The sequence below is a fragment of the Lissotriton vulgaris genome, chromosome 12, assembly GCF_964263255.1.
Source record: "Lissotriton vulgaris chromosome 12, aLisVul1.2, whole genome shotgun sequence".
In the NCBI taxonomy this organism is placed as follows: domain Eukaryota; kingdom Metazoa; phylum Chordata; class Amphibia; order Caudata; family Salamandridae; genus Lissotriton; species Lissotriton vulgaris.
The window spans coordinates 491,326,894-491,345,960 of NC_141700.1; the positions used below are offsets into that span (position 1 = coordinate 491,326,894).

General features: G+C 45.1%; 19 non-coding genes across 19 annotated transcripts; all 19 read left to right on the forward strand.

Moving 5' to 3' along the window:
- The first annotated feature begins 464 nt into the window (after positions 1 to 464).
- On the forward strand, positions 465 to 579 carry LOC147676951 (U5 spliceosomal RNA). The gene has a single exon (XR_015302968.1). It is a non-coding gene; the product is annotated as a U5 spliceosomal RNA (small nuclear RNA).
- Positions 580 to 1,476: 897 nt separating this feature from the next.
- Positions 1,477 to 1,591, forward strand: LOC147676952 (U5 spliceosomal RNA). The gene has a single exon (XR_015302976.1). It is a non-coding gene; the product is annotated as a U5 spliceosomal RNA (small nuclear RNA).
- Positions 1,592 to 2,488: 897 nt separating this feature from the next.
- LOC147676953 (U5 spliceosomal RNA) lies at positions 2,489 to 2,603 on the forward strand. The gene has a single exon (XR_015302796.1). It is a non-coding gene; the product is annotated as a U5 spliceosomal RNA (small nuclear RNA).
- Positions 2,604 to 3,500: 897 nt separating this feature from the next.
- Positions 3,501 to 3,615, forward strand: LOC147676954 (U5 spliceosomal RNA). The gene has a single exon (XR_015302982.1). It is a non-coding gene; the product is annotated as a U5 spliceosomal RNA (small nuclear RNA).
- An 897-nt stretch (positions 3,616 to 4,512) lies between these two features.
- On the forward strand, positions 4,513 to 4,627 carry LOC147676955 (U5 spliceosomal RNA). The gene has a single exon (XR_015302983.1). It is a non-coding gene; the product is annotated as a U5 spliceosomal RNA (small nuclear RNA).
- Positions 4,628 to 5,524: 897 nt separating this feature from the next.
- Positions 5,525 to 5,639, forward strand: LOC147676956 (U5 spliceosomal RNA). Its single transcript, XR_015302984.1, has one exon. It is a non-coding gene; the product is annotated as a U5 spliceosomal RNA (small nuclear RNA).
- An 897-nt stretch (positions 5,640 to 6,536) lies between these two features.
- LOC147676957 (U5 spliceosomal RNA) lies at positions 6,537 to 6,651 on the forward strand. Its single transcript, XR_015302985.1, has one exon. It is a non-coding gene; the product is annotated as a U5 spliceosomal RNA (small nuclear RNA).
- An 897-nt stretch (positions 6,652 to 7,548) lies between these two features.
- Positions 7,549 to 7,663, forward strand: LOC147676958 (U5 spliceosomal RNA). The gene has a single exon (XR_015302987.1). It is a non-coding gene; the product is annotated as a U5 spliceosomal RNA (small nuclear RNA).
- Positions 7,664 to 8,559: 896 nt separating this feature from the next.
- Positions 8,560 to 8,674, forward strand: LOC147676959 (U5 spliceosomal RNA). Its single transcript, XR_015302797.1, has one exon. It is a non-coding gene; the product is annotated as a U5 spliceosomal RNA (small nuclear RNA).
- Positions 8,675 to 9,571: 897 nt separating this feature from the next.
- LOC147676960 (U5 spliceosomal RNA) lies at positions 9,572 to 9,686 on the forward strand. The gene has a single exon (XR_015302989.1). It is a non-coding gene; the product is annotated as a U5 spliceosomal RNA (small nuclear RNA).
- An 897-nt stretch (positions 9,687 to 10,583) lies between these two features.
- LOC147676961 (U5 spliceosomal RNA) lies at positions 10,584 to 10,698 on the forward strand. The gene has a single exon (XR_015302798.1). It is a non-coding gene; the product is annotated as a U5 spliceosomal RNA (small nuclear RNA).
- Positions 10,699 to 11,595: 897 nt separating this feature from the next.
- On the forward strand, positions 11,596 to 11,710 carry LOC147676962 (U5 spliceosomal RNA). The gene has a single exon (XR_015302991.1). It is a non-coding gene; the product is annotated as a U5 spliceosomal RNA (small nuclear RNA).
- An 897-nt stretch (positions 11,711 to 12,607) lies between these two features.
- LOC147676963 (U5 spliceosomal RNA) lies at positions 12,608 to 12,722 on the forward strand. The gene has a single exon (XR_015302808.1). It is a non-coding gene; the product is annotated as a U5 spliceosomal RNA (small nuclear RNA).
- An 897-nt stretch (positions 12,723 to 13,619) lies between these two features.
- On the forward strand, positions 13,620 to 13,734 carry LOC147676964 (U5 spliceosomal RNA). Its single transcript, XR_015302923.1, has one exon. It is a non-coding gene; the product is annotated as a U5 spliceosomal RNA (small nuclear RNA).
- An 897-nt stretch (positions 13,735 to 14,631) lies between these two features.
- On the forward strand, positions 14,632 to 14,746 carry LOC147676965 (U5 spliceosomal RNA). Its single transcript, XR_015302992.1, has one exon. It is a non-coding gene; the product is annotated as a U5 spliceosomal RNA (small nuclear RNA).
- Positions 14,747 to 15,643: 897 nt separating this feature from the next.
- Positions 15,644 to 15,758, forward strand: LOC147676966 (U5 spliceosomal RNA). Its single transcript, XR_015302993.1, has one exon. It is a non-coding gene; the product is annotated as a U5 spliceosomal RNA (small nuclear RNA).
- Positions 15,759 to 16,655: 897 nt separating this feature from the next.
- Positions 16,656 to 16,770, forward strand: LOC147676967 (U5 spliceosomal RNA). Its single transcript, XR_015302886.1, has one exon. It is a non-coding gene; the product is annotated as a U5 spliceosomal RNA (small nuclear RNA).
- An 897-nt stretch (positions 16,771 to 17,667) lies between these two features.
- Positions 17,668 to 17,782, forward strand: LOC147676968 (U5 spliceosomal RNA). The gene has a single exon (XR_015303440.1). It is a non-coding gene; the product is annotated as a U5 spliceosomal RNA (small nuclear RNA).
- Positions 17,783 to 18,679: 897 nt separating this feature from the next.
- LOC147676969 (U5 spliceosomal RNA) lies at positions 18,680 to 18,794 on the forward strand. The gene has a single exon (XR_015302908.1). It is a non-coding gene; the product is annotated as a U5 spliceosomal RNA (small nuclear RNA).
- Positions 18,795 to 19,067: the final 273 nt, after the last annotated feature.

Consider the following 19,067-nt stretch of genomic DNA (forward strand, 5'->3'; position numbering starts at 1 on the left):
CTAGACAGATCTATACTTATATATTCAGCTTTAATGAAAATACGTGTGAAAAAGGGACTTAAAGTGCATGGCTATTTGCATAGAACAGTGGTGGCTCACAGCCTATCGATTGGAGGGATGGTGGGGAAAGCGTAAAATCGTTGGGGACGAAAGTCCTACAGTGCCACTTCAGTGAAAGCCTGATTCACGCTTCCCGTTCCCCTTGCCCAGCAGCCCCGACACCTCCTAATGAGCTGAGGTGTGTACAAAAAGAATTTGCATATTCCCAGGCAGACACTTGGAACTGCCCACCTTTTTGCTTTTCTGTGCTGTGAGCAGAGACTCTGAAGTTTGATCCTGTTTCCCTCACCGGCCTAGTTCTTGCCCTCTTTTTTAGAGGCTGCAAATACCTCTCAGGTCCTCACCCTCGCAATGATAGGGTCTTTGATCTGGTGCCTCTAACCCCCAGAGAGCCATATTCTAACTTACTCTGGTTTCTCTTCAAAACGAAAAAATCTTTCGCCTTTTACTAAAGATTTCCGTGGAGAGGAACATTTACGAGTTTATTCAATTTTTTTAAGCCTTACCACAGGTGAGGCTGTTTATCATTTGTTTAAAAGAAAAGCATTAGAAGTTGGGGAATATTTAGGAGTTGTCTGCTACTGTTATAAGGGAACATGAGCTTGGTGTTTTATTCCTGATCTCTCTGCTTGCTCATTTGCATAGACAGAGTGTAGGAGAGGTGCATCATGGGAAAGAGCTTGGGCAGTGCATGAGATTGCTTTTCCTTGACTATCTTGAAACTGCACGATAGCAGGCAGTGTATTTTCTCTTTTCTCAACATTACTGCTGCCAGAGGCCAGACGTCACTCTCCTTTTAAAAGGTGGCACCAAGAGTCATGCTGCGCTTTTCATAGGGCTTGCCCGTTATTTGTGCCTGTTGGGGTGCCCTTAGAGGGTGGCCAATCCTGAGTCAGATTCCTCTCAGGTACACTTGAAGGGGCTCGTTTGTCTTGTTTTATGTGCCTCCAGCCTAGACAGATCTATACTTATATATTCAGCTTTAATGAAAATACGTGTGAAAAAGGGACTTAAAGTGCATGGCTATTTGCATAGAACAGTGGTGGCTCATAGCCTATCGATTGGAGGGATGGCGGGGAAAGCGTAAAATCGTTGGGGACGAAAGTCCTACAGTGCCACTTCAGTGAAAGCCTGATTCACGCTTCCCGTTCCCCTTGCCCAGCAGCCCCGACACCTCCTAATGAGCTGAGGTGTGTACAAAAAGAATTTGCATATTCCCAGGCAGACACTTGGAACTGCCCACCTTTTTGCTTTTCTGTGCTTTAAGCAGAGACTCTGAAGTTTGATCCTGTTTCCCTCACCGGCCTAGTTCTTGCCCTCTTTTTTAGAGGCTGCAAATACCTCTCAGGTCCTCACCCTCGCAATGATAGGGTCTTTGATCTGGTGCCTCTAACCCCCAGAGAGCCATATTCTAACTTACTCTGGTTTCTCTTCAAAACGAAAAAATCTTTCGCCTTTTACTAAAGATTTCCGTGGAGAGGAACATTTACGAGTTTATTCAATTTTTTTAAGCCTTACCACAGGTGAGGCTGTTTATCATTTGTTTAAAAGAAAAGCATTAGAAGTTGGGGAATATTTAGGAGTTGTCTGCTACAGTTATAAGGGAACATGAGCTTGGTGTTTTATTCCTGATCTCTCTGCTTGCTCATTTGCATAGACAGAGTGTAGGAGAGGTGCATCATGGGAAAGAGCTTGGGCAGTGCATGAGATTGCTTTTCCTTGACTATCTTGAAACTGCACGATAGCAGGCAGTGTATTTTCTCTTTTCTCAACATTCCTGCTGCCAGAGGCCAGACGTCACTCTCCTTTTAAAAGGTGGCACCAAGAGTCATGCTGCGCTTTTCATAGGGCTTGCCCGTTATTTGTGCCTGTTGGGGTGCCCTTAGAGGGTGGCCAATCCTGAGTCAGATTCCTCTCAGGTACACTTGAAGGGGCTCGTTTGTCTTGTTTCATGTGCCTCCAGCCTAGACAGATCTATACTTATATATTCAGCTTTAATGAAAATACGTGTGAAAAAGGGACTTAAAGTGCATGGCTATTTGCATAGAACAGTGGTGGCTCACAGCCTATCGATTGGAGGGATGGTGGGGAAAGCGTAAAATCGTTGGGGACGAAAGTCCTACAGTGCCACTTCAGTGAAAGCCTGATTCACGCTTCCCGTTCCCCTTGCCCAGCAGCCCCGACACCTCCTAATGAGCTGAGGTGTGTACAAAAAGAATTTGCATATTCCCAGGCAGACACTTGGAACTGCCCACCTTTTTGCTTTTCTGTGCTGTGAGCAGAGACTCTGAAGTTTGATCCTGTTTCCCTCACCGGCCTAGTTCTTGCCCTCTTTTTTAGAGGCTGCAAATACCTCTCAGGTCCTCACCCTCGCAATGATAGGGTCTTTGATCTGGTGCCTCTAACCCCCAGAGAGCCATATTCTAACTTACTCTGGTTTCTCTTCAAAATGAAAAAATCTTTCGCCTTTTACTAAAGATTTCCGTGGAGAGGAACATTTACGAGTTTATTCAATTTTTTTAAGCCTTACCACAGGTGAAGCTGTTTATCATTTGTTTAAAAGAAAAGCATTAGAAGTTGGGGAATATTTAGGAGTTGTCTGCTACTGTTATAAGGGAACATGAGCTTGGTGTTTTATTCCTGATCTCTCTGCTTGCTCATTTGCATAGACAGAGTGTAGGAGAGGTGCATCATGGGAAAGAGCTTGGGCAGTGCATGAGATTGCTTTTCCTTGACTATCTTGAAACTGCACGATAGCAGGCAGTGTATTTTCTCTTTTCTCAACATTACTGCTGCCAGAGGCCAGACGTCACTCTCCTTTTAAAAGGTGGCACCAAGAGTCATGCTGCGCTTTTCATAGGGCTTGCCCGTTATTTGTGCCTGTTGGGGTGCCCTTAGAGGGTGGCCAATCCTGAGTCAGATTCCTCTCAGGTACACTTGAAGGGGCTCGTTTGTCTTGTTTTATGTGCCTCCAGCCTAGACAGATCTATACTTATATATTCAGCTTTAATGAAAATACGTGTGAAAAAGGGACTTAAAGTGCATGGCTATTTGCATAGAACAGTGGTGGCTCATAGCCTATCGATTGGAGGGATGGTGGGGAAAGCGTAAAATCGTTGGGGACGAAAGTCCTACAGTGCCACTTCAGTGAAAGCCTGATTCACGCTTCCCGTTCCCCTTGCCCAGCAGCCCCGACACCTCCTAATGAGCTGAGGTGTGTACAAAAAGAATTTGCATATTCCCAGGCAGACACTTGGAACTGCCCACCTTTTTGCTTTTCTGTGCTTTAAGCAGAGACTCTGAAGTTTGATCCTGTTTCCCTCACCGGCCTAGTTCTTGCCCTCTTTTTTAGAGGCTGCAAATACCTCTCAGGTCCTCACCCTCGCAATGATAGGGTCTTTGATCTGGTGCCTCTAACCCCCAGAGAGCCATATTCTAACTTACTCTGGTTTCTCTTCAAAACGAAAAAATCTTTCGCCTTTTACTAAAGATTTCCGTGGAGAGGAACATTTACGAGTTTATTCAATTTTTTTAAGCCTTACCACAGGTGAGGCTGTTTATCATTTGTTTAAAAGAAAAGCATTAGAAGTTGGGGAATATTTAGGAGTTGTCTGCTACAGTTATAAGGGAACATGAGCTTGGTGTTTTATTCCTGATCTCTCTGCTTGCTCATTTGCATAGACAGAGTGTAGGAGAGGTGCATCATGGGAAAGAGCTTGGGCAGTGCATGAGATTGCTTTTCCTTGACTATCTTGAAACTGCACGATAGCAGGCAGTGTATTTTCTCTTTTCTCAACATTCCTGCTGCCAGAGGCCAGACGTCACTCTCCTTTTAAAAGGTGGCACCAAGAGTCATGCTGCGCTTTTCATAGGGCTTGCCCGTTATTTGTGCCTGTTGGGGTGCCCTTAGAGGGTGGCCAATCCTGAGTCAGATTCCTCTCAGGTACACTTGAAGGGGCTCGTTTGTCTTGTTTCATGTGCCTCCAGCCTAGACAGATCTATACTTATATATTCAGCTTTAATGAAAATACGTGTGAAAAAGGGACTTAAAGTGCATGGCTATTTGCATAGAACAGTGGTGGCTCACAGCCTATCGATTGGAGGGATGGTGGGGAAAGCGTAAAATCGTTGGGGACGAAAGTCCTACAGTGCCACTTCAGTGAAAGCCTGATTCACGCTTCCCGTTCCCCTTGCCCAGCAGCCCCGACACCTCCTAATGAGCTGAGGTGTGTACAAAAAGAATTTGCATATTCCCAGGCAGACACTTGGAACTGCCCACCTTTTTGCTTTTCTGTGCTGTGAGCAGAGACTCTGAAGTTTGATCCTGTTTCCCTCACCGGCCTAGTTCTTGCCCTCTTTTTTAGAGGCTGCAAATACCTCTCAGGTCCTCACCCTCGCAATGATAGGGTCTTTGATCTGGTGCCTCTAACCCCCAGAGAGCCATATTCTAACTTACTCTGGTTTCTCTTCAAAACGAAAAAATCTTTCGCCTTTTACTAAAGATTTCCGTGGAGAGGAACATTTACGAGTTTATTCAATTTTTTTAAGCCTTACCACAGGTGAGGCTGTTTATCATTTGTTTAAAAGAAAAGCATTAGAAGTTGGGGAATATTTAGGAGTTGTCTGCTACTGTTATAAGGGAACATGAGCTTGGTGTTTTATTCCTGATCTCTCTGCTTGCTCATTTGCATAGACAGAGTGTAGGAGAGGTGCATCATGGGAAAGAGCTTGGGCAGTGCATGAGATTGCTTTTCCTTGACTATCTTGAAACTGCACGATAGCAGGCAGTGTATTTTCTCTTTTCTCAACATTCCTGCTGCCAGAGGCCAGACGTCACTCTCCTTTTAAAAGGTGGCACCAAGAGTCATGCTGCGCTTTTCATAGGACTTGCCTGTTATTTGTGCCTGTTGGGGTGCCCTTAGAGGGTGGCCAATCCTGAGTCAGATTCCTCTCAGGTACACTTGAAGGGGCTTGTTTGTCTTGTTTCATGTGCCTCCAGCCTAGACAGATCTATACTTATATATTCAGCTTTAATGAAAATACGTGTGAAAAAGGGACTTAAAGTGCATGGCTATTTGCATAGAACAGTGGTGGCTCACAGCCTATCGATTGGAGGGATGGTGGGGAAAGCGTAAAATCGTTGGGGACGAAAGTCCTACAGTGCCACTTCAGTGAAAGCCTGATTCACGCTTCCCGTTCCCCTTGCCCAGCAGCCCCGACACCTCCTAATGAGCTGAGGTGTGTACAAAAAGAATTTGCATATTCCCAGGCAGACACTTGGAACTGCCCACCTTTTTGCTTTTCTGTGCTGTGAGCAGAGACTCTGAAGTTTGATCCTGTTTCCCTCACCGGCCTAGTTCTTGCCCTCTTTTTTAGAGGCTGCAAATACCTCTCAGGTCCTCACCCTCGCAATGATAGGGTCTTTGATCTGGTGCCTCTAACCCCCAGAGAGCCATATTCTAACTTACTCTGGTTTCTCTTCAAAACGAAAAAATCTTTCGCCTTTTACTAAAGATTTCCGTGGAGAGGAACATTTACGAGTTTATTCAATTTTTTTAAGCCTTACCACAGGTGAGGCTGTTTATCATTTGTTTAAAAGAAAAGCATTAGAAGTTGGGGAATATTTAGGAGTTGTCTGCTACTGTTATAAGGGAACATGAGCTTGGTGTTTTATTCCTGATCTCTCTGCTTGCTCATTTGCATAGACAGAGTGTAGGAGAGGTGCATCATGGGAAAGAGCTTGGGCAGTGCATGAGATTGCTTTTCCTTGACTATCTTGAAACTGCACGATAGCAGGCAGTGTATTTTCTCTTTTCTCAACATTACTGCTGCCAGAGGCCAGACGTCACTCTCCTTTTAAAAGGTGGCACCAAGAGTCATGCTGCGCTTTTCATAGGGCTTGCCCGTTATTTGTGCCTGTTGGGGTGCCCTTAGAGGGTGGCCAATCCTGAGTCAGATTCCTCTCAGGTACACTTGAAGGGGCTCGTTTGTCTTGTTTTATGTGCCTCCAGCCTAGACAGATCTATACTTATATATTCAGCTTTAATGAAAATACGTGTGAAAAAGGGACTTAAAGTGCATGGCTATTTGCATAGAACAGTGGTGGCTCATAGCCTATCGATTGGAGGGATGGTGGGGAAAGCGTAAAATCGTTGGGGACGAAAGTCCTACAGTGCCACTTCAGTGAAAGCCTGATTCACGCTTCCCGTTCCCCTTGCCCAGCAGCCCCGACACCTCCTAATGAGCTGAGGTGTGTACAAAAAGAATTTGCATATTCCCAGGCAGACACTTGGAACTGCCCACCTTTTTGCTTTTCTGTGCTTTAAGCAGAGACTCTGAAGTTTGATCCTGTTTCCCTCACCGGCCTAGTTCTTGCCCTCTTTTTTAGAGGCTGCAAATACCTCTCAGGTCCTCACCCTCGCAATGATAGGGTCTTTGATCTGGTGCCTCTAACCCCCAGAGAGCCATATTCTAACTTACTCTGGTTTCTCTTCAAAACGAAAAAATCTTTCGCCTTTTACTAAAGATTTCCGTGGAGAGGAACATTTACGAGTTTATTCAATTTTTTTAAGCCTTACCACAGGTGAGGCTGTTTATCATTTGTTTAAAAGAAAAGCATTAGAAGTTGGGGAATATTTAGGAGTTGTCTGCTACAGTTATAAGGGAACATGAGCTTGGTGTTTTATTCCTGATCTCTCTGCTTGCTCATTTGCATAGACAGAGTGTAGGAGAGGTGCATCATGGGAAAGAGCTTGGGCAGTGCATGAGATTGCTTTTCCTTGACTATCTTGAAACTGCACGATAGCAGGCAGTGTATTTTCTCTTTTCTCAACATTCCTGCTGCCAGAGGCCAGACGTCACTCTCCTTTTAAAAGGTGGCACCAAGAGTCATGCTGCGCTTTTCATAGGGCTTGCCCGTTATTTGTGCCTGTTGGGGTGCCCTTAGAGGGTGGCCAATCCTGAGTCAGATTCCTCTCAGGTACACTTGAAGGGGCTCGTTTGTCTTGTTTCATGTGCCTCCAGCCTAGACAGATCTATACTTATATATTCAGCTTTAATGAAAATACGTGTGAAAAAGGGACTTAAAGTGCATGGCTATTTGCATAGAACAGTGGTGGCTCACAGCCTATCGATTGGAGGGATGGTGGGGAAAGCGTAAAATCGTTGGGGACGAAAGTCCTACAGTGCCACTTCAGTGAAAGCCTGATTCACGCTTCCCGTTCCCCTTGCCCAGCAGCCCCGACACCTCCTAATGAGCTGAGGTGTGTACAAAAAGAATTTGCATATTCCCAGGCAGACACTTGGAACTGCCCACCTTTTTGCTTTTCTGTGCTGTGAGCAGAGACTCTGAAGTTTGATCCTGTTTCCCTCACCGGCCTAGTTCTTGCCCTCTTTTTTAGAGGCTGCAAATACCTCTCAGGTCCTCACCCTCGCAATGATAGGGTCTTTGATCTGGTGCCTCTAACCCCCAGAGAGCCATATTCTAACTTACTCTGGTTTCTCTTCAAAACGAAAAAATCTTTCGCCTTTTACTAAAGATTTCCGTGGAGAGGAACATTTACGAGTTTATTCAATTTTTTTAAGCCTTACCACAGGTGAGGCTGTTTATCATTTGTTTAAAAGAAAAGCATTAGAAGTTGGGGAATATTTAGGAGTTGTCTGCTACTGTTATAAGGGAACATGAGCTTGGTGTTTTATTCCTGATCTCTCTGCTTGCTCATTTGCATAGACAGAGTGTAGGAGAGGTGCATCATGGGAAAGAGCTTGGGCAGTGCATGAGATTGCTTTTCCTTGACTATCTTGAAACTGCACGATAGCAGGCAGTGTATTTTCTCTTTTCTCAACATTCCTGCTGCCAGAGGCCAGACGTCACTCTCCTTTTAAAAGGTGGCACCAAGAGTCATGCTGCGCTTTTCATAGGGCTTGCCCGTTATTTGTGCCTGTTGGGGTGCCCTTAGAGGGTGGCCAATCCTGAGTCAGATTCCTCTCAGGTACACTTGAAGGGGCTCGTTTGTCTTGTTTCATGTGCCTCCAGCCTAGACAGATCTATACTTATATATTCAGCTTTAATGAAAATACGTGTGAAAAGGGACTTAAAGTGCATGGCTATTTGCATAGAACAGTGGTGGCTCACAGCCTATCGATTGGAGGGATGGTGGGGAAAGAGTAAAATCGTTGGGGACAAAAGTCCTACAGTGCCACTTCAGTGAAAGCCTGATTCACGCTTCCCGTTCCCCTTGCCCAGCAGCCCCGACACCTCCTAATGAGCTGAGGTGTGTACAAAAAGAATTTGCATATTCCCAGGCAGACACTTGGAACTGCCCACCTTTTTGCTTTTCTGTGCTTTGAGCAGAGACTCTGAAGTTTGATCCTGTTTCCCTCACCGGCCTAGTTCTTGCCCTCTTTTTTAGAGGCTGCAAATACCTCTCAGGTCCTCACCCTCGCAATGATAGGGTCTTTGATCTGGTGCCTCTAACCCCCAGAGAGCCATATTCTAACTTACTCTGGTTTCTCTTCAAAACGAAAAAATCTTTCGCCTTTTACTAAAGATTTTCGTGTAGAGGAACATTTACGAGTTTATTCAATTTTTTTAAGCCTTACCACATGTGAGGCTGTTTATCATTTGTTTAAAAGAAAAGCATTAGAAGTTGGGGAATATTTAGGAGTTGTCTGCTACTGTTATAAGGGAACATGAGCTTGGTGTTTTATTCCTGATCTCTCTGCTTGCTCATTTGCATAGACAGAGTGTAGGAGAGGTGCATCATGGGAAAGAGCTTGGGCAGTGCATGAGATTGCTTTTCCTTGACTATCTTGAAACTGCACGATAGCAGGCAGTGTATTTTCTCTTTTCTCAACATTCCTGCTGCCAGAGGCCAGACGTCACTCTCCTTTTAAAAGGTGGCACCAAGAGTCATGCTGCGCTTTTCATAGGGCTTGCCCGTTATTTGTGCCTGTTGGGGTGCCCTTAGAGGGTGGCCAATCCTGAGTCAGATTCCTCTCAGGTACCCTTGAAGGGGCTCGTTTGTCTTGTTTCATGTGCCTCCAGCCTAGACAGATCTATACTTATATATTCAGCTTTAATGAAAATACGTGTGAAAAAGGGACTTAAAGTGCATGGCTATTTGCATAGAACAGTGGTGGCTCACAGTCTATCGATTGGAGGGATGGTGGGGAAAGCGTAAAATCGTTGGGGACGAAAGTCCTACAGTGCCACTTCAGTGAAAGCCTGATTCACGCTTCCCGTTCCCCTTGCCCAGCAGCCCCGACACCTCCTAATGAGCTGAGGTGTGTACAAAAAGAATTTGCATATTCCCAGGCAGACACTTGGAACTGCCCACCTTTTTGCTTTTCTGTGCTTTGAGCAGAGACTCTGAAGTTTGATCCTGTTTCCCTCACCGGCCTAGTTCTTGCCCTCTTTTTTAGAGGCTGCAAATACCTCTCAGGTCCTCACCCTCGCAATGATAGGGTCTTTGATCTGGTGCCTCTAACCCCCAGAGAGCCATATTCTAACTTACTCTGGTTTCTCTTCAAAACGAAAAAATCTTTCGCCTTTTACTAAAGATTTCCGTGGAGAGGAACATTTACGAGTTTATTCAATTTTTTTAAGCCTTACCACAGGTGAGGCTGTTTATCATTTGTTTAAAAGAAAAGCATTAGAAGTTGGGGAATATTTAGGAGTTGTCTGCTACTGTTATAAGGGAACATGAGCTTGGTGTTTTATTCCTGATCTCTCTGCTTGCTCATTTGCATAGACAGAGTGTAGGAGAGGTGCATCATGGGAAAGAGCTTGGGCAGTGCATGAGATTGCTTTTCCTTGACTATCTTGAAACTGCACGATAGCAGGCAGTGTATTTTCTCTTTTCTCAACATTCCTGCTGCCAGAGGCCAGACGTCACTCTCCTTTTAAAAGGTGGCACCAAGAGTCATGCTGCGCTTTTCATAGGACTTGCCCGTTATTTGTGCCTGTTGGGGTGCCCTTAGAGGGTGGCCAATCCTGAGTCAGATTCCTCTCAGGTACACTTGAAGGGGCTCGTTTGTCTTGTTTCATGTGCCTCCAGCCTAGACAGATCTATACTTATATATTCAGCTTTAATGAAAATACATGTGAAAAAGGGACTTAAAGTGCATGGCTATTTGCATAGAACAGTGGTGGCTCACAGCCTATCGATTGGAGGGATGGTGGGGAAAGCGTAAAATCGTTGGGGACGAAAGTCCTACAGTGCCACTTCAGTGAAAGCCTGATTCACGCTTCCCGTTCCCCTTGCCCAGCAGCCCCGACACCTCCTAATGAGCTGAGGTGTGTACAAAAAGAATTTGCATATTCCCAGGCAGACACTTGGAACTGCCCACCTTTTTGCTTTTCTGTGCTTTGAGCAGAGACTCTGAAGTTTGATCCTGTTTCCCTCACCGGCCTAGTTCTTGCCCTCTTTTTTAGAGGCTGCAAATACCTCTCAGGTCCTCACCCTCGCAATGATAGGGTCTTTGATCTGGTGCCTCTAACCCCCAGAGAGCCATATTCTAACTTACTCTGGTTTCTCTTCAAAACGAAAAAATCTTTCGCCTTTTACTAAAGATTTTCGTGTAGAGGAACATTTACGAGTTTATTCAATTTTTTTAAGCCTTACCACATGTGAGGCTGTTTATCATTTGTTTAAAAGAAAAGCATTAGAAGTTGGGGAATATTTAGGAGTTGTCTGCTACTGTTATAAGGGAACATGAGCTTGGTGTTTTATTCCTGATCTCTCTGCTTGCTCATTTGCATAGACAGAGTGTAGGAGAGGTGCATCATGGGAAAGAGCTTGGGCAGTGCATGAGATTGCTTTTCCTTGACTATCTTGAAACTGCACGATAGCAGGCAGTGTATTTTCTCTTTTCTCAACATTCCTGCTGCCAGAGGCCAGACGTCACTCTCCTTTTAAAAGGTGGCACCAAGAGTCATGCTGCGCTTTTCATAGGGCTTGCCCGTTATTTGTGCCTGTTGGGGTGCCCTTAGAGGGTGGCCAATCCTGAGTCAGATTCCTCTCAGGTACCCTTGAAGGGGCTCGTTTGTCTTGTTTCATGTGCCTCCAGCCTAGACAGATCTATACTTATATATTCAGCTTTAATGAAAATACGTGTGAAAAAGGGACTTAAAGTGCATGGCTATTTGCATAGAACAGTGGTGGCTCACAGCCTATCGATTGGAGGGATGGTGGGGAAAGCGTAAAATCGTTGGGGACGAAAGTCCTACAGTGCCACTTCAGTGAAAGCCTGATTCACGCTTCCCGTTCCCCTTGCCCAGCAGCCCCGACACCTCCTAATGAGCTGAGGTGTGTACAAAAAGAATTTGCATATTCCCAGGCAGACACTTGGAACTGCCCACCTTTTTGCTTTTCTGTGCTTTGAGCAGAGACTCTGAAGTTTGATCCTGTTTCCCTCACCGGCCTAGTTCTTGCCCTCTTTTTTAGAGGCTGCAAATACCTCTCAGGTCCTCACCCTCGCAATGATAGGGTCTTTGATCTGGTGCCTCTAACCCCCAGAGAGCCATATTCTAACTTACTCTGGTTTCTCTTCAAAACGAAAAAATCTTTCGCCTTTTACTAAAGATTTCCGTGGAGAGGAACATTTACGAGTTTATTCAATTTTTTTAAGCCTTACCACAGGTGAGGCTGTTTATCATTTGTTTAAAAGAAAAGCATTAGAAGTTGGGGAATATTTAGGAGTTGTCTGCTACTGTTATAAGGGAACATGAGCTTGGTGTTTTATTCCTGATCTCTCTGCTTGCTCATTTGCATAGACAGAGTGTAGGAGAGGTGCATCATGGGAAAGAGCTTGGGCAGTGCATGAGATTGCTTTTCCTTGACTATCTTGAAACTGCACGATAGCAGGCAGTGTATTTTCTCTTTTCTCAACATTCCTGCTGCCAGAGGCCAGACGTCACTCTCCTTTTAAAAGGTGGCACCAAGAGTCATGCTGCGCTTTTCATAGGACTTGCCCGTTATTTGTGCCTGTTGGGGTGCCCTTAGAGGGTGGCCAATCCTGAGTCAGATTCCTCTCAGGTACACTTGAAGGGGCTCGTTTGTCTTGTTTCATGTGCCTCCAGCCTAGACAGATCTATACTTATATATTCAGCTTTAATGAAAATACATGTGAAAAAGGGACTTAAAGTGCATGGCTATTTGCATAGAACAGTGGTGGCTCACAGCCTATCGATTGGAGGGATGGTGGGGAAAGCGTAAAATCGTTGGGGACGAAAGTCCTACAGTGCCACTTCAGTGAAAGCCTGATTCACGCTTCCCGTTCCCCTTGCCCAGCAGCCCCGACACCTCCTAATGAGCTGAGGTGTGTACAAAAAGAATTTGCATATTACCAGGCAGACACTTGGAACTGCCCACCTTTTTGCTTTTCTGTGCTGTGAGCAGAGACTCTGAAGTTTGATCCTGTTTCCCTCACCGGCCTAGTTCTTGCCCTCTTTTTTAGAGGCTGCAAATACCTCTCAGGTCCTCACCCTCGCAATGATAGGGTCTTTGATCTGGTGCCTCTAACCATCAGAGAGCCATATTCTAACTTACTCTGGTTTCTCTTCAAAACGAAAAAATCTTTCGCCTTTTACTAAAGATTTTCGTGTAGAGGAACATTTACGAGTTTATTCAATTTTTTTAAGCCTTACCACAGGTGAGGCTGTTTATCATTTGTTTAAAAGAAAAGCATTAGAAGTTGGGGAATATTTAGGAGTTGTCTGCTACTGTTATAAGGGAACATGAGCTTGGTGTTTTATTCCTGATCTCTCTGCTTGCTCATTTGCATAGACAGAGTGTAGGAGAGGTGCATCATGGGAAAGAGCTTGGGCAGTGCATGAGATTGCTTTTCCTTGAATATCTTGAAACTGCACGATAGCAGGCAGTGTATTTTCTCTTTTCTCAACATTCCTGCTGCCAGAGGCCAGACGTCACTCTCCTTTTAAAAGGTGGCACCAAGAGTCATGCTGCGCTTTTCATAGGGCTTGCCCGGTATTTGTGCCTGTTGGAGTGCCCTTAGAGGGTGGCCAATCCTGAGTCAGATTCCTCTCAGGTACACTTGAAGGGGCTCGTTTGTCTTGTTTCATGTGCCTCCAGCCTAGACAGATCTATACTTATATATTCAGCTTTAATGAAAATACGTGTGAAAAAGGGACTTAAAGTGCATGGCTATTTGCATAGAACAGTGGTGGCTCACAGCCTATCGATTGGAGGGATGGTGGGGAAAGCGTAAAATCGTTGGGGACGAAAGTCCTACAGTGCCACTTCAGTGAAAGCCTGATTCACGCTTCCCGTTCCCCTTGCCCAGCAGCCCCGACACCTCCTAATGAGCTGAGGTGTGTACAAAAAGAATTTGCATATTCCCAGGCAGACACTTGGAACTGCCCACCTTTTTGCTTTTCTGTGCTGTGAGCAGAGACTCTGAAGTTTGATCCTGTTTCCCTCACCGGCCTAGTTCTTGCCCTCTTTTTTAGAGGCTGCAAATACCTCTCAGGTCCTCACCCTCGCAATGATAGGGTCTTTGATCTGGTGCCTCTAACCCCCAGAGAGCCATATTCTAACTTACTCTGGTTTCTCTTCAAAACGAAAAAATCTTTCGCCTTTTACTAAAGATTTTCGTGTAGAGGAACATTTACGAGTTTATTCAATTTTTTTAAGCCTTACCACAGGTGAAGCTGTTTATCATTTGTTTAAAAGAAAAGCATTAGAAGTTGGGGAATATTTAGGAGTTGTCTGCTACTGTTATAAGGGAACATGAGCTTGGTGTTTTATTCCTGATCTCTCTGCTTGCTCATTTGCATAGACAGAGTGTAGGAGAGGTGCATCATGGGAAAGAGCTTGGGCAGTGCATGAGATTGCTTTTCCTTGAATATCTTGAAACTGCACGATAGCAGGCAGTGTATTTTCTCTTTTCTCAACATTCCTGCTGCCAGAGGCCAGACGTCACTCTCCTTTTAAAAGGTGGCACCAAGAGTCATGCTGCGCTTTTCATAGGGCTTGCCCGTTATTTGTGCCTGTTGGGGTGCCCTTAGAGGGTGGCCAATCCTGAGTCAGATTCCTCTCAGGTACACTTGAAGGGGCTCGTTTGTCTTGTTTCATGTGCCTCCAGCCTAGACAGATCTATACTTATATATTCAGCTTTAATGAAAATACGTGTGAAAAAGGGACTTAAAGTGCATGGCTATTTGCATAGAACAGTGGTGGCTCACAGCCTATCGATTGGAGGGATGGTGGGGAAAGCGTAAAATCGTTGGGGACGAAAGTCCTACAGTGCCACTTCAGTGAAAGCCTGATTCACGCTGCCCGTTCCCCTTGCCCAGCAGCCCCGACACCTCCTAATGAGCTGAGGTGTGTACAAAAAGAATTTGCATATTCCCAGGCAGACACTTGGAACTGCCCACCTTTTTGCTTTTCTGTGCTGTGAGCAGAGACTCTGAAGTTTGATCCTGTTTCCCTCACCGGCCTAGTTCTTGCCCTCTTTTTTAGAGGCTGCAAATACCTCTCAGGTCCTCACCCTCGCAATGATAGGGTCTTTGATCTGGTGCCTCTAACCCCCAGAGAGCCATATTCTAACTTACTCTGGTTTCTCTTCAAAACGAAAAAATCTTTCGCCTTTTACTAAAGATTTCCGTGGAGAGGAACATTTACGAGTTTATTCAATTTTTTTAAGCCTTACCACAGGTGAGGCTGTTTATCATTTGTTTAAAAGAAAAGCATTAGAAGTTGGGGAATATTTAGGAGTTGTCTGCTACTGTTATAAGGGAACATGAGCTTGGTGTTTTATTCCTGATCTCTCTGCTTGCTCATTTGCATAGACAGAGTGTAGGAGAGGTGCATCATGGGAAAGAGCTTGGGCAGTGCATGAGATTGCTTTTCCTTGACTATCTTGAAACTGCACGATAGCAGGCAGTGTATTTTCTCTTTTCTCAACATTACTGCTGCCAGAGGCCAGACGTCACTCTCCTTTTAAAAGGTGGCACCAAGAGTCATGCTGCGCTTTTCATAGGGCTTGCCCGTTATTTGTGCCTGTTGGGGTGCCCTTAGAGGGTGGCCAATCCTGAGTCAGATTCCTCTCAGGTACACTTGAAGGGGCTCGTTTGTCTTGTTTTATGTGCCTCCAGCCTAGACAGATCTATACTTATATATTCAGCTTTAATGAAAATACGTGTGAAAAAGGGACTTAAAGTGCATGGCTATTTGCATAGAACAGTGGTGGCTCACAGCCTATCGATTGGAGGGATGGTGGGGAAAGCGTAAAATCGTTGGGGACGAAAGTCCTACAGTGCCACTTCAGTGAAAGCCTGATTCACGCTTCCCGTTCCCCTTGCCCAGCAGCCCCGACACCTCCTAATGAGCTGAGGTGTGTACAAAAAGAATTTGCATATTCCCAGGCAGACACTTGGAACTGCCCACCTTTTTGCTTTTCTGTGCTTTAAGCAGAGACTCTGAAGTTTGATCCTGTTTCCCTCACCGGCCTAGTTCTTGCCCTCTTTTTTAGAGGCTGCAAATACCTCTCAGGTCCTCACCCTCGCAATGATAGGGTCTTTGATCTGGTGCCTCTAACCCCCAGAGAGCCATATTCTAACTTACTCTGGTTTCTCTTCAAAACGAAAAAATCTTTCGCCTTTTACTAAAGATTTCCGTGGAGAGGAACATTTACGAGTTTATTCAATTTTTTTAAGCCTTACCACAGGTGAGGCTGTTTATCATTTGTTTAAAAGAAAAGCATTAGAAGTTGGGGAATATTTAGGAGTTGTCTGCTACTGTTATAAGGGAACATGAGCTTGGTGTTTTATTCCTGATCTCTCTGCTTGCTCATTTGCATAGACAGAGTGTAGGAGAGGTGCATCATGGGAAAGAGCTTGGGCAGTGCATGAGATTGCTTTTCCTTGACTATCTTGAAACTGCACGATAGCAGGCAGTGTATTTTCTCTTTTCTCAACATTCCTGCTGCCAGAGGCCAGACGTCACTCTCCTTTTAAAAGGTGGCACCAAGAGTCATGCTGCGCTTTTCATAGGACTTGCCCGTTATTTGTGCCTGTTGGGGTGCCCTTAGAGGGTGGCCAATCCTGAGTCAGATTCCTCTCAGGTACACTTGAAGGGGCTCGTTTGTCTTGTTTCATGTGCCTCCAGCCTAGACAGATCTATACTTATATATTCAGCTTTAATGAAAATACATGTGAAAAAGGGACTTAAAGTGCATGGCTATTTGCATAGAACAGTGGTGGCTCACAGCCTATCGATTGGAGGGATGGTGGGGAAAGCGTAAAATCGTTGGGGACGAAAGTCCTACAGTGCCACTTCAGTGAAAGCCTGATTCACGCTTCCCGTTCCCCTTGCCCAGCAGCCCCGACACCTCCTAATGAGCTGAGGTGTGTACAAAAAGAATTTGCATATTACCAGGCAGACACTTGGAACTGCCCACCTTTTTGCTTTTCTGTGCTGTGAGCAGAGACTCTGAAGTTTGATCCTGTTTCCCTCACCGGCCTAGTTCTTGCCCTCTTTTTTAGAGGCTGCAAATACCTCTCAGGTCCTCACCCTCGCAATGATAGGGTCTTTGATCTGGTGCCTCTAACCCCCAGAGAGCCATATTCTAACTTACTCTGGTTTCTCTTCAAAACGAAAAAATCTTTCGCCTTTTACTACAGATTTCCGTGGAGAGGAACATTTACGAGTTTATTCAATTTTTTTAAGCCTTACCACAGGTGAGGCTGTTTATCATTTGTTTAAAAGAAAAGCATTAGAAGTTGGGGAATATTTAGGAGTTGTCTGCTACTGTTATAAGGGAACATGAGCTTGGTGTTTTATTCCTGATCTCTCTGCTTGCTCATTTGCATAGACAGAGTGTAGGAGAGGTGCATCATGGGAAAGAGCTTGGGCAGTGCATGAGATTGCTTTTCCTTGACTATCTTGAAACTGCACGATAGCAGGCAGTGTATTTTCTCTTTTTTCAACATTCCTGCTGCCAGAGGCCAGACGTCACTCTCCTTTTAAAAGGTGGCACCAAGAGTCATGCTGCGCTTTTCATAGGACTTGCCCGTTATTTGTGCCTGTTGGGGTGCCCTTAGAGGGTGGCCAATCCTGAGTCAGATTCCTCTCAGGTACACTTGAAGGGGCTCGTTTGTCTTGTTTTATGTGCCTCCAGCCTAGACAGATCTATACTTATATATTCAGCTTTAATGAAAATACGTGTGAAAAAGGGACTTAAAGTGCATGGCTATTTGCATAGAACAGTGGTGGCTCACAGCCTATCGATTGGAGGGATGGTGGGGAAAGCGTAAAATCGTTGGGGACGAAAGTCCTACAGTGCCACTTCAGTGAAAGCCTGATTTACGCTTCCCGTTCCCCTTGCCCAGCAGCCCCGACACCTCCTAATGAGCTGAGGTGTGTACAAAAAGAATTTGCATATTCCCAGGCAGACACTTGGAACTGCCCACCTTTTTGCTTTTCTGTGCTGTGAGCAGAGACTCTGAAGTTTGATCCTGTTTCCCTCACCGGCCTAGTTCTTGCCCTCTTTTTTAGAGGCTGCAAATACCTCTCAGGTCCTCACCCTCGCAATGATAGGGTCTTTGATCTGGTGCCTCTAACCCCCAGAGAGCCATATTCTAACTTACTCTGGTTTCTCTTCAAAATGAAAAAATCTTTCGCCTTTTACTAAAGATTTCCGTGGAGAGGAACATTTATGAGTTTATTCAATTTTTTTAAGCCTTACCACAGGTGAGGCTGTTTATCATTTGTTTAAAAGAAAAGCATTAGAAGTTGGGGAATATTTAGGAGTTGTCTGCTACTGTTATAAGGGAACATGAGCTTGGTGTTTTATTCCTGATCTCTCTGCTTGCTCATTTGCATAGACAGAGTGTAGGAGAGGTGCATCATGGGAAAGAGCTTGGGCAGTGCATGAGATTGCTTTTCCTTGACTATCTTGAAACTGCACGATAGCAGGCAGTGTATTTTCTCTTTTCTCAACATTCCTGCTGCCAGAGGCCAGACGTCACTCTCCTTTTAAAAGGTGGCACCAAGAGTCATGCTGCGCTTTTCATAGGACTTGCCCGTTATTTGTGCCTGTTGGGGTGCCCTTAGAGGGTGGCCAATCCTGAGTCAGATTCCTCTCAGGTACACTTGAAGGGGCTCGTTTGTCTTGTTTCATGTGCCTCCAGCCTAGACAGATCTATACTTATATATTCAGCTTTAATGAAAATACGTGTGAAAAAGGGACTTAAAGTGCATGGCTATTTGCATAGAACAGTGGTGGCTCACAGCCTATCGATTGGAGGGATGGTGGGGAAAGCGTAAAATCGTTGGGGACGAAAGTCCTACAGTGCCACTTCAGTGAAAGCCTGATTCACGCTTCCCGTTCCCCTTGCCCAGCAGCCCCGACACCTCCTAATGAGCTGAGGTGTGTACAAAAAGAATTTGCATATTCCCAGGCAGACACTTGGAACTGCCCACCTTTTTGCTTTTCTGTGCTGTGAGCAGAGACTCTGAAGTTTGATCCTGTTTCCCTCACCGGCCTAGTTCTTGCCCTCTTTTTTAGAGGCTGCAAATACCTCTCAGGTCCTCACCCTCGCAATGATAGGGTCTTTGATCTGGTGCCTCTAACCCCCAGAGAGCCATATTCTAACTTACTCTGGTTTCTCTTCAAAACGAAAAAATCTTACGCCTTTTACTAAAGATTTCCGTGGAGAGGAACATTTACGAGTTTATTCAATTTTTTTAAGCCTTACCACAGGTGAGGCTGTTTATCATTTGTTTAAAAGAAAAGCATTAGAAGTTGGGGAATATTTAGGAGTTGTCTGCTACTGTTATAAGGGAACATGAGCTTGGTGTTTTATTCCTGATCTCTCTGCTTGCTCATTTGCATAGGCAGAGTGTAGGAGAGGTGCATCATGGGAAAGAGCTTGGGCAGTGCATGAGATTGCTTTTCCTTGAATATCTTGAAACTGCACGATAGCAGGCAGTGTATTTTCTCTTTTCTCAACATTCCTGCTGCCAGAGGCCAGACGTCACTCT